Source organism: Fukomys damarensis, unplaced genomic scaffold (genome assembly GCF_012274545.1).
Source record: "Fukomys damarensis isolate Sample0158 unplaced genomic scaffold, DMR_v1.0_HiC HiC_scaffold_39, whole genome shotgun sequence".
Taxonomy (NCBI): domain Eukaryota; kingdom Metazoa; phylum Chordata; class Mammalia; order Rodentia; family Bathyergidae; genus Fukomys; species Fukomys damarensis.
In genome coordinates, this window is record NW_022900951.1 from 83173381 (window position 1) to 83187224 (window position 13844).

Sequence of the window (13844 nt, forward strand, 5' to 3'; positions counted from 1 at the left end):
TATATTTATATTTATATAAAAAGACTAATAATAGCAGTATGTTATGCATCAACAGCAGCAACAGCTTTTCCAGTTTCTGCAGTCATCTGAACAAAATTATAGACATTCAGCATATTCCATCAAAAAAACAAACAAACAAACAATGCAAAGAAAAAAAAACAAAGAAAACAATAATATCCAGAAAACAGCAAAGTTTTGTTGCTGTTGTGGTACCTGGCACCATTTTTTTTTATTAGCATCTTAATCATCCTCTGGAAAGAGAACATTCTAGAGTAATATCATTAAATGTAGCTCTGATAAAGCACGGTCCCTACTATGTATCATAAAGCAGGTATTAGATATTTTACATTTGTAGAGGTATGATACAGTACCGTCCTACATCAATAATACTAGAATCAGTTTGGGTTTGAAATTTACTTTGCCTGCAAATAAGATTGCTACCCCTGTTTTTTTCTAGGCTCCTGTCACATGGAGAATTGTTTTCTATCTTTAACAGTAGTCTATGCTCATGCTGTAGAGTTTCTTCCTTTCCTACTTTTTCTTGCCCCAAACTCAGCTTGCAAAGCATGTTTCTTTCCCCGATTTTAATAAATGTAAAACCTTCCTACTGTTTGCATTTGTCTTGACCAATTCTTTGTTGAAGATAGAAAGAACCTAGAAACCACCTTGAAAGGAGACACCAGTACCCCAAAACCTGGTAACATATTTGGCAGAGCCAGCCAGGAGATAAGACCTTTTCGATTGCTCTCTCTCTAAAATCTATGGCCAAGAAGGTTTTCTTTGTTGTTGTTTCCCTCTCATTCTCTCTCCCTAGGTTGGGGAACTCAGGAATCTTTCTCATGGTGCCATGAACAGTTTTCTAGTGTGTTCCATCATGTTGGAAGAAGTGGGGAAAGAGCATGGTCTCTGTGTTTTTCCCAGCTGATAAGGGGCCCATAGGTCTGGCTCAAGTTTATCTCCACTTTTCTTTCTTCTCTTTTCTGTTTTTGGTCAGTCACTGTGAATACGAGTCAGTAAAGAGCAGCCAGAGAGCTTGTTAATAACCCAGTCACAGAACAGATCATTCAAGTTTCATGTGTACAACCTAGAGTTTACTATGCCTTTTTCTCCTCACATTTCTGTTCTCTGATATTTTGCTCAGCTTTCTGACTCTTTTGGAAAAATTAGCTGTTTGGAATTTCAACTCCTGCTTAAATTGATGACCCCTTTTTGTGTTCAAAGTCTCACCTGCACTTTCCTCCTACATGGAGTTTTATCTCTGGGTATCATTAGTGAGCTGCTTTCATTCAAATTCACCTTTCTGCAGTGATTGAGAACCACTTTGGTTCATCATGTATGTTAATCACATGAGTCAGCCATTTTGGTTCCTCCTGTGAGTCAGCCACAGGGATCTGCCATGTTTGTTGTTTATCGGCAATTTTATTTGATCAAATGAGTTGGTCACATGGGTCCGTCATGCTTGTTTGCCATTTTAGTGTTTGTTTGTTTTTTTCAATTGACCTCATGGTCACCAGGAAATCTCACCTTGTAGATAGGAGCTAAGCCTCTAATTTTAGGGAATATATAGGCCTCTTCTACTCTTTTGAATCAGGTTAGGTCTCTTCCTTGTTTTCTCTAACAAATTTGAGTAAATTAAAAACATATGCCTAATGGCTTGAGCAGAACAGAGGAATAGCCAGTAAGCTCAAGTGGCTATAAGTATGTAAAACTGGAGACATTCTTTTTTTAAAAAGAAATTTCTACCTCTACTGCTTTAAACATGGTAGGTACCAAGGTTTTTTATTATTAGGATAAATGTAAAAGATACTGTTTCTCAAGTGGCCCCACTAGGCTAAGGGGGTTCCTAGGTGGGGAGCTCCACCCTGATCTCAAGGAAGACACTAGAGGGCTCCACCCTTCTTCCTAAGGAGTCCGTGGTCCAATGCACCATGGGAAACACCCTGTAGATCCCAGCAACCTTGCCATTAGGTTGTATCCTTAAAAATGTGGAACAATTTGACACTGAAGGAGTCATAGTGGGCCACAAAGTATGGAGAATTCTCAGGAAAAACAAAGCAAAACAAAACAAAACAACTAAGAAGGCACTGGTGTCACTTTGCCAGAGACATCTGGTAGTACAATTGAGTTTCACGGAGGACAGTCCAGGGACTGAATGGGTCTACATCCTTCTGTGAGGAACATCCTCTGAAGAACCCCAGACCTAGGTTTTCTCTTTCTCCATAAGTTCCATGCAGGTAGCTAGTTGAAGTCCTGGCGTTTCTAATATAGTTCTTAACAACTTATATTGCAATACTAATTGAGTCTAGTATGAACTAAGAAATGGAAAGAGATGGGTACAGAATGGCAGTCTAAATTACAATACTATTCTTCAGTTAGATCTTTTTAACAAAAGGCAAAGAGAGTGGTGTGAAATCCCTTATCCCTTTTATGGCTCTTTATCTCTGGAATGGCCCAAGAACCATGGTACTTAAAGAAGAAATTGATGATTCTGTCCTCAGATACCCACCTATCTCTCATGGGGATATTGGCCTCTACCCTATTTCCACCAGAGACTAGCATCCCAGAGAGACCTAGTATTCTCAAATATGACTTAATTGCTGGACACAGCCTTTTGTGTGCTCAATAATTGGGATCTCGATGAGGTTGAAAGGAGAAGGGCTGAGAAAATAAAGACAAACCAAAATTATGGTCATCACAATTGGCAGTGCTTCAAATATACCCAAGTCATCCAAGGGAAAACCCAAGGCCTGCAAAAAAAACTGGACACTTGGCAGGTAACTGTATCAAGCCACTACTCTTGCCCTGCTCTGTGTCAGGCAGTTGATGTGCCTGACTCATGGCACCGGAGGACTGATTGTCCCCATTCCTAGAGAAGGCCTAGGCCAGCCAAAACCCTTACCTCCTGCCCTAATGAAGAGGGCTCAAGGGGCCTGGAGCAACCTGCAATGCAGTTATTGACAGTCATCTCCAGCTCCTGTGAGAAACCCTGGGTGACCTTAGATGTCATAGGTAAGTGATTTCAATTCATTTGGCTTCTGTTTTAACTTTCTTCTCTGGAAAACCCTCCCTTAGATCTATAGCTATTGGGGTCAAGGGGCACCCTAGTTGGATCTTCCTCATTCCTGCTTAATTCAAAGGTCAAATGTTTAACCACAAGTTTTTAATTGTCCCACAGTGTCTTACTCCCTTACTAGTAAGTGATTTACTAGCAAAACTGGGGGCAATTCTCAAATTCCAGCAAAAGCTAAAGTAGATTTTACCTACTGGGACTATGCCAGACCATGTTTCTTAGACAACCTTGAGGTTACTGTAAAGACTTATACTACCTTTTTCTTTTTTGGGGTGGCAGGGGTTTGAGAAAGGGCCTTGCTATGTTCAAGGTAGCTTTGAAGTCATAGACCAGCTCAGGCTGGTCTCTAACTTGTGGCACACTTCCTGCCTCAGCCTCCCAAGGGCATGTAGCACGACACCAAGCAAAACTTGCATTACTCTTAATCCTGCCTCTTTGATGCCTATACACAGAAGTTAGCCACTCTTGTGAACAGGTTATTTCCCAGACCTAAGCAGGTAGAACATCAGTGAACTGCTGCTCCAAGACTGAGGGGGTGGTTCCCTGATGGAAGTAGCTTTGTCCAAGAAAAACAAAAGGCAGGTTATATAGTTGTCAGTTTACAACAGGTTATTAATGATAAAATCTCTTCCCCCAAGGGACCTGTGCTCAAAAATCAGAGCTTACTCGCTCTTTGACACGCCCATGTAGCAATTTTGAAAGGGGCTTGATAACTAATAAAATAAAGCCCCGTCAGGAAATCCTACAACCCCTAGAGGCAGCCTAGCTTTTCAAGCAGGTATTTATCATGCATTTCAAGGGACCTCAAAGAGATCGATCTTAAGTCTCCTTGGGAAATCAGAAAGCTGGTAGAGAAGCAAGAAGTGCAACCTTATATCCCCTCAAGACCCTAGCCTTATTCTTAATTTTTGAGAAAATAATAAACTAGTGCTTCCTCAAGGGATGAAGTAGAAAGCTATAAAACTCTACATGAGAAATGGTCACTAAAAGTTTTACAGGAGTAAAACTTTACTCTTATGAAGCTCTGGCAGACATGAGGCTCTTCAAAAGCAAGACCAATAATGCTTCAGGTGCAGATAAATAGAGTCACTAATAATCCTTCATTCACCACAGTTTAAGTGGAAACCTATACTGAGATTTTTGTTTTCAATTCGATTCATAACATAGGTAAGATTACTAAGGCTGTGGCTTTCAAGCTCTTGACAATTTATCTAACACCCTTTATCATACTGTTTACTCCACAAGAAGCATGAGATTCTGACCTGCTTCTCATATTTGGGCTCTACATCCCCAACCTAGTAAAGTAACCCTCCTGACAAATTCACCAAACTCTCTCCCATTGAATGGGCAGTTCATCAGTCCTTCACACTTTTTTTTTATTTATTTTTTTTTTGTTCTGGGGATCGAACTCAGGACCTTGCACTTGGGAGGTAAGCACAGAGCCCCTGAGCTAAATCCCCTGCCCCACACTAACTCTTTTCTCATTGTCTTCTATACACTTTTTTTTCTTTGACCCAGCCAATGAGCCACAACGCCCCGGGGTAGTTGGAGAGCATGTAATCTGCACAAGGCAGGGCCTATAATCCCTTCCAGCTGGAAGTAGCTTTTTGAAGATAGAGAACTCCACTCCCTTAGCACCCTATAAAGAATTATGGTGGGCCAGGGATTTAGCTCAGTGGCACCGTGCCTGTCTAGCAAATACAAGGTCCTGAGTTCCATCCCCACTATGTGGGGGGGAGGATTATGGGGATATGTGTCTATTGGGGAAATGAGGCAGGAGGTTAGGGTGTGGCAGACAGGCTAGGAAACTGGGTGTGACCTATTAATTGCTAAATTCCGGGACACATGCATCGAACAGTTCCCACAGCCTTACATGTGGACTTCTTGCATGTGGAGGGCCTAAGCCCCAGTCTGAAGAGTGAGAAATACAAAAGGAAAGCTGCCTTTGAGCTCTGGGCTAATGTGTTCTTTTTTAAAAAATTAATTCATTTTATTTGTACACATAAGGTATACAATGTAATGACATTCATTATTGGAAATTTGCACCTTTACATAATCCATCTTGGTTATTTTTTTCCCCATTCCTCTGCCCTCCCTTCAACCCTTCCACCCCTCCCTACCTACAAAGACTTTGTCCATTTTTTCTTTTTCTCCTGTTAATTCCATTCCTTTCTTTTCCTCTACCCCTCCCACTTCCCCTTCCCCTTTTACTGTTAACTCTCATGCTTCAGAGTGTACTTCTTTTCCTACTTTTTCTTGGCCCAAATTTGCTCTGTAGAGCATGTTTCTTTTACTATCTTTAATAAATGTAAAACCTTGCTACTGTTTGCATTTATCTTGACCTATGTTATTTATTATTTATATATTATAGTTGCTTGGATTTTGTTTTGTTTTGTATTGATTTTTGGTACTGGGGATCAAACTCAGGACCTTGTGCTTGCAAGGCAGGTGTCAGCAACACTGAGATAAATCCCCAGCCCTTTTTTTTTTCTTCCATTGAGTTTCTTGGTACTTTATAGGTATACAGTAAAGTTACATTCATCATTGGGATCTTGTATCTTTACGTGATGTATATTAGCTCTTTTTTCCCCATTCCCCTGCCCTCCCTTCACCCTCTCCACCCTTCACTATTTACAAAGTCTTTGTTTCCATTTTTTCTGTATTTTTTCTTTTCCCTTCTTTCCCCTACCCTTCCCACTTCCCCTACTTCTTTAGACCATTTCTCCCTATTTCAATTACACATTTTGAACCTTATTTACACTTTCAGTTTCTCACACCAGGGAAACTCTTTGGTATTTACATACATGTGTCCTATTTATTGAACTTAAGAGTACAGCCTCAATGTGCATCAATTTAGCTATAAATGTCTCTAGTTTCTCATACTTTATGGCTGAGTAGTACTCCATTTTTTTAAACACAAGGTCTCACTATGTACTTCAGACAGGCTTTGAATTGTGTAGCCCAGGCTGGCTTCAAAACTCATGGCAATCCTTCTGCCTCAGCCTCCTAAATGCTGGGATTACAGACATGTACCACTCAGGCCTAAATCATCCTTTTGATATCACACTTGGTTTAGCCTGGTCTCACACCCAGAATTCTTGAGCAGACTTTTATGCTTCATTCCTAATACTACAGAGAAGGGTCTTAACTCACGTACAGATTTTTTTTTTTTTTTTGGTACTGGGGACTGAATTTAGGTCCTTGTGCTTGTGAAACAGCCACCAGAACCACTGAACTAAATCCCCAGCCCTTGTGTACAGAATTCTGAAAGTCACTCTTTGTGAAATTGCCCTTGGTGATGTGGAGAACCATAGATCTGCCCCTCCGCCATTTTATGATATAGCCTATGAAGCCATTTTGTATTAGGTTTAGTTTTCCTGTAGATCACATGATATGTTCCCGTGGGTGTTTGATGTATCCTTATAAGGTAATAATCTGTTCTCTGTATGCTGATTGGTTTCATTATGGTATATATGTTGCCACCCCTTCCGGGCGCGGAGAGAGAGAGGGAGAGCGGGGTAGAGATCCAGAGATGAGGAACTAAAGTAAACTCCTTGTGTATCAAGTGTGTGCCGCTTTGCTCACGCGTCACCAGTTCAGGCCCCTGTAGTCGCAGACCGAGTTGCCCAAGGCAATCCGGCTTGCGACAGGTGGCGCCTGAACAGGGACCTGGACTCGGCAATTTTCGTGGGCAAAGTGAAACGGACCCAGGTCGCCTCGGGTTAAGAGGGACAGCAATCCGTCGGAGCAGCGGCTGCGCCTGATCCACGCAGTGGTAAGTAAAGGCAACCAGGAAGGTTGATTACTCTCGCTTGCTTGTGTTTATAGAAAACAGAAAGAATGGGACAAGGTCCGTCTACGGACTCTATTACCCACGCCATCCAGAAAATTTTACAGACGCAAGGAGTTAAGGCAAGCAAGATTCAAATTGCATCCTTCGTACGCACGATGGATGTTATCTGTCCCTGGTTAAGGGACGAAGAAACCATAGATGATGAAGTTTGGCAAAGAGTAGGTAAACAGATAACCAAAGCATTAGCTGAAACTCCAGACAGATATCCAGAAAATGTTTTTTCATTTTGGGCCATGATATCGGCAGCTCTAGGTCATGGACCCCCCAAGGAAATCCAACAAGCACTTAATGAAGTTGAGGAACATCTCTCTGAGGAAAAGGAAAGACGTAGTACATGCTCGCAGGCATCTGAAGGGAAAAAGAGCAATATAGAGAGAGACAACATGGCGGCGGCTGCAGCAACAAGTCTTTCGGAAGCTCCTCTTCCGGTTTCTTCTTGCTGTCTTTATCCTGCGCTGCCCGCCTCTGCACTTCCTCTTTCAGCTCCGCCTACTGCCCCTCCTCTATATGAGGAGAACCTGCCTTCGGGGCCATTTTGTAAAGAGAAATTTCCCCCCGAATACGGCCACGCAGGAGACTTCTGTACTACTCTGGTAGAAGGGCGCTTCGCCTCTCTATCATTAAGTCAGAAAAGAAGTCCATTAGAACGGTGCTTACAGAATGCCTTGGATAACAAAGAGAGCACTGAGGAAGTCCAGCGACTCTTCCCTGTTTTTGAGTTGCAGGGCCCACAAGGCCTATATAGAGAGTATAGACCCCTTGAATTCAAAATTATAAAGGAGTTGAAACTAGCAGTTAGTCAGTATGGACCTTCAGCGCCATTCACCATGGCCATTTTTGAGAGTCTGGCTGGGAACTGGCTTACACCTGGGGACTGGAAGGCAGTCAGCAAAGCTGTCTTATCAGGAGGAGATTACCTCCTATGGTTGACTAATTATACCGAACAATGCAAAGTGACTGCGCACCGCAATCAACAGGCGGGAGTAGCTTTAGCGAGCTATGAGATGCTTGCAGGAGAAGGGCTCTTTGCTACTACTCAGGCCCAGATGCAATACGAGCCAGCAGTCTTTGACCAGATTGCTAATTGCGCTAGACATGCCTGGTGGCAATTGCCCGGCACAGGTGATCTAAGTAGCAGCCTGAGCAATATCCGCCAGGGCCCAAATGAGCCCAATGGTAAAGACCCCACAACATCTGAAGGGTCTCAAGGCATAGTATCTCCTTTACAAGAGGCTCTTAAACGCGCCGCAGCACAAGGGGAGGAAGTCTTTAGACTATTCCCCGTCCTTCAAGTAGAGGGACTCCAAGGGCCAATTAGAGAACATAGCCCTCTTGAGTTTAAATTGGTAGAAGAATTAAAAACTGCTGTAAATCAGTATGGCACTGCAGCCCCTTTCACTTGTGCTATCCTGGACTCCATTACTGGATCCTGGTGAAACACCAAGTGATTGGATTGCGGTTTGCCATGCAGTTCTTTGGGGAAGGGGTCTTGCTTTTGTTTTTCCACAGGATGCTGATCAACCATGGTGGATCCTGGAGCATTTCATCATTACAGACTCTGTTAATCCCTTAAAGATAAAGATTGTGAAGGCTCCTCCTAAGGGCTAATTCTTCCTGCTTTTCCATCTTATGTGCTTTTCATACTTTGCCTATCATAGTAAATGATTATTTTTTATATCCACAAATAGAAGGTTAATAGTAAATGAGAAAGAAAAACATTAGGAAAGCTATAAGTAAGAGTTATGCTTTTGCATCTTGTTAAAAACAGCTAAAGAAAGATATACAAGATCAGAAGGCCTAAGTATATAGAGAAGGTGTATGGAAATCATATAAAAAGGTTTACATTTACAGTCAAGAAGAGCTTTCATTCCTTTAACCCTAATTCTACAAGAGATCTCTGTTAATTTTGATTTGCAAAAATCTTGACTAGTCATAACAACAAGATCTTATAATTCAATTGGCCAAAACCATCTGAGTGCACTCGTTAAAATTGTCTTATATGTTTGTCTGTCTTAAGTGTTATATGTTTGTCTGTCCTAAATGTTCAAAGATGTTTGTATGTTTTTTGATTGAAATGATGTCAAATATAGATTATTGATATCTACAATCTGGATTTATAGGATCAAATAAAAAATTTAAAAGATAATATAATCTTTAAGTTTGGATACGCTCCTGTTGGTAAATAAAGAAGCAGCTGCTCAGAAAATTTATTCTGATCTTTGTTCACTAATGGGAGCCATCAGGATAATTTTCATAGCCTTATTAAAAGATATGCTTTGTTAAATATGTTGTTAAGAGTCTATATTGGTTATCTAAGGTCTGAATTATAAAAATGTTATTGTAACATGTTTGTGATGGTTATCATTGTAGTTCTTCTGATGGTTCTTTGTATTTGTAATTGTTATATGCATCATAAGATGATAAGAATGTATTAATCTTTTGTGTTTCATCATGGACAACTTGTTATGGCCATCTTACAAATTCCCGTTCAGGTGTGGATTCCTTTGAATACTTCTAACCACTTCTACGCTGTTGTTTGGGCACGGATTTCTTCCCCTTCTGGCAGAAAAAGAGTGGCAGGTGCCGTGGTGGCGGGCATCATCACTGGCATCATAACCTTGGTGTCTGCCATCACCTCCGCAGTGGCGTTGCTGCGCATTCAAGGATTGCTTAATCCACATTTTGGAACTGCTATTGCTGTGCTTCAGGAAGAGGTGGAACTCATACAGGAAGAATTAGAAGGATTATGGGCCCACAGCCGGTTGGCCTGTGATCCCCGTTATGTCAATCTCTGTCTCACGTCGTTTTTCCATTGTTAATCCTTCCCAAAGGCTTTTAGAGTTATCTGCTTATATGCACGGTCCCTGGAATTCAACTTTCCTTAATTATATCAATTCTCTTATTTTAGCCATAGATGTATTGAGCTCCATCCGAGCTAAGCCTGTTACCTTGGATATGGATTTCTTAGCTGAGGCTTGGGAGAATTTGAAACGCTTGTTTTCCTCCTCATGGCTTCTTGTCTGGGGAGGAATATTAGGAGTGTTATTATTGCTTGTTATTGGATCTTGCTGTGTATATCGCTGTTGGCAACGAGAGCGTTATCGCTATGAGCGTTTGACCTTGGCAGTAGAGGCTGCCTCGGCTGGCGACGAGCCGCGTGTAGCCATTTATTTGGCTCAGGCCTGTCGCGCCTGACGGAGCTCACGTTCATGTTTTCCGCCCTTGGGGGACCCAGAGACAGGTAAGGAATCGAGACCATACCTACCAACCTAAGACAGGCACAAGGGACATAAGCCCTTCTGCTGATGACGGGTAAGGAGTTATGGTGACTCGGCCACCTAAGACAGGGCCCCTTTGGCACCTTCCTGATTCTCGCGCAAGAACAGGAGCATGTTGCGGGCATGTAACGTCGACTCCGTTTGCCGTTGCCTTCATTGCTGCTTTTGTTAAAAAGGAAAGGAGGAATTGTGGAGAACCATAGATCCGCCCCTCCGCCATTTTATGATATAGCCTATGAAGCCATTTTGTATTAGGTTTAGTTTTCCTGTAGATCACATGATATGTTCCCGTGGGTGTTTGATGTATCCTTATAAGGTAATAATCTGTTCTCTGTATGCTGATTGGTTGCATTATGGTATATATGTTGCCACCCCTTCCGGGCCCAGAGAGAGAGAGAGAGAGAGGGAGAGCGGGGTAGAGATCTGGAGATGAGGAACTAAAGTAAACTCCTTGTGTATCAAGTGTGTGCCAGTACAGGCCCCTGTAGTCGCAGACCGAGTTGCCCAAGGCAATCCGGCTCGCGACAGGTGAGATAGAACATATAAAAACTAAGCAGAAAGGAGACAAGGAAAATTGTAATTTTAAAAATGAAAACTTCAGCTTCAGGGTACAAGTTCAGCTTACTTTTTGCTCTTTTCCCAGAATAGAATAAGACTGGACAATTCCCTTTGGCCTGCAAATGGTTTGACTATTTCCTTTTTACTTGCAAATTGCCCTCTTCCACATGTGAATAGACCACTTTTCACCTGTAAATTCCCCTGTGAATAAGCCATTATCTTATTATGGATAGGCTATCCCTCCCTCAGACCAACACCAAGACTATAGATTATCAAATTCCAGATTTTTTAAAAAAATTTTTGAGACAGGGTCTCACTATGTAGTTAAGGCAATCTTTTAACTATGTAGCCCAGACTGGCCTCAAGCTCACAGTAAATACTCCAGTCTCAGCCTGTGTGCTGAAATTACAAGTGTGCACCACCATGCCTAGCAAATTGCACAGATTTCCACAACCAAAACCACATATATATTCCCAGTGTTAGGTAAAAGAGCTGAACAACCAGGACCAGACCAGGACTATAACAAGCCTTTATTATGGAGAGGATCTGCAGGGATGTCTCTTAACAAAGGGAAAAGCAGCATGGAGGAACAGGGAACTTCTTTTATAAGAGTGGGGTGGAGCTAACCTGAACTGGGGTGGAGTTGAGTGAGGTAGTATTAAGAGATTTGAGGAACCTGTGACATCACCAAGAGGGGCTTGTGACATCACTGGTTACTTGGAGGTAGCAAGTATAAGGTTACTCTTTTGGCACAAAGAGAGGCATGATGGGAATAAGGCTGCCCCTTGGTAGGAGAAGCCATATTTAACATGGAGGATACTATTCCATGTGGCAGCCATTTTAAGGCACAGAGCATTATGGGAAGAAGGCTACTGTTTTATGTAGCATCCATCTCGAGGAAGGTAAATCTAACACCTAGTTGCAAACTTTAATGCGTATCATTTCTCTCAGGGCCCACTCTACTCTTGTGTGTGCTAAAAATCTCTGCTTAATAAACCCTTCTTGTGCCTCTTACTGACACATCTTGAAAATTATTTTTCTACCATGGAAGTCAGAGAACCTGCAAACTTATTCTGAAAGGGGAATTTTGTCTCCATGGTTCAAGCTGGACTAACTATGGGGAAATTGCCTACTTGAAATTTTCTTTGTTCAACATATCCTGGTCTGTCCTGCCTCACAGTATGTCCAAGCTCAGTAATGTCTTTTGTCTCTAGAAGTTTTGTCACTTCACGAGAATGCAAATAAAATATAAGCCTCTTATTCTAAAGTACCCTATAAGCACGCTGCCAGCATCATGTGTAAGCCAATACCATGACTGAGCCCACCTATCAAACTCTGTAACCAATAAATGTATGTTAGATGTGCCTTATCTGTAACCCCCACTCCTCCCAGAGTTATCTCCTCCTTTGCTGAGCGCTTTACTTTCACTTTGCCTCTGAGACTCCTAGTGTGCTTTCCATCCTTCAGCGAGCTAAAGATGGAGACTTTGCCATTTCAATTCTATAAAAGGGTGGGTTAGGAACTTATTTCAGCTTCAGGGACCTTCTCAGACCCACTCTGGTGACACTGGGAACTAAGAAGTTTCCAGTTAAGCCTCTTTTTCTAGTTATCCCAGATTATTTAAAATAACTGACTATAAGTGAGCATGGTCCTATTCCCTGGTGTCATGAGGCTTCTAGTTGCCCATTTGTTCATCCGACAAGTATGTGCTGACCTCCTAACATGTGCGTGGAAATTTTTTACTTGAGATTTGTTCTGTCCTCTGCTTGTGGATAGCTCTTCTTTCTGCACTTGAAATGAAATGTCATCGCTATCAAAGAGAACAGAAACCCTCTCAGAATTTTTTTTCTCTTTTACTGTCTTTACTCCCAAAGCCTAGTCTCTATAACATTCTCCAGGTTATGTTCTATAGTTCTCAGTATTTAAAACTTGCATGCTAGGAAGCTTCTTTTTGATAATATTCAGAATGTTTGGGGTAAAGAACACCCATGTTCCTTTTCTTCCTGGCAGCCCTTCAAATTATTCACACCAAAGATTAACTGAAGAGAAACTAGGCCACTCGCAATGGCTGCCCCAGACCCCCATAACCTGTAGCACTTAATCATCTATTTCATTTTTCAGAGTTTAATATCCAGGATTATGTGTTTCATTCATATTGCATTTATCCAACCATTTGTATGAATGGAGCCCTGTTTTAGACCCTTGAGGGAGATGTAAATATCAATGAAACTGTTCTGATCATTAACTCATTTTAACAATCATTGATTACTATGTCCCGGGTACTATGGTAGCATACAGTGGTTGGCAAAAGCAGGCATGGACTTTCCCCATTGAACTTATTATTGAGGAAGGCAGTTAGGGACTGTGTTGTGTTTGCTGCTGGATATCGCACTACACATAGTAGGTAACCAATAAGCACTTATTGAATGAATCAAAGGTATGTGACCAAATACTGTACACAGATTGTGAGAAGTGCAATGAATTGAAACAAAACAAAACAGGAAACCCTGAGAGAATAAGATAGAATAAAAAGGGAAGGTCTGTCTGAGGAAGTGACACGCCAAGAACCAAAGGATGAAGAATAGCTAGCCATGCCAAAGCTAGAGATAGAAGCATTCCAGGAGGAGCAATATGGGTAAAGGATCCCATGAGAAAGAAGAGTAAGGGTAAAGGATTTGAGGTAAAAGCTTGACACATTTCACTGAGCCAGGGGAAAAGTGGTCTGTGATGAAAGGACTCATGAGACAAAGTATAGGTAGACAGTCTTGTAGGATTGGGATTTTATTCTAAATTCAGTAAGAATCATTTAATGGCTTTAAGCAGGGGAATCACAAGATTTGATCTGTACTTTTCAAAAAACACAATGTCTCTAGTGATAATGCAATTGTGAGAACAGGAGTGGACACGAAGTCTCCAGTTAGAAGAAGTTATAATCCATGCGAGAACATAATAGTTAGGACTAAAGCAGCTCTAGTAAAAATGAATAGATTTAAGATATATTGTACTAGGGGCTGGGGATTTAGCTTAGCGGTTTGGCGGCCTGCCTTGCAAGCGCAAGGACCTGAGTTCAATCCCCGGTACCAAA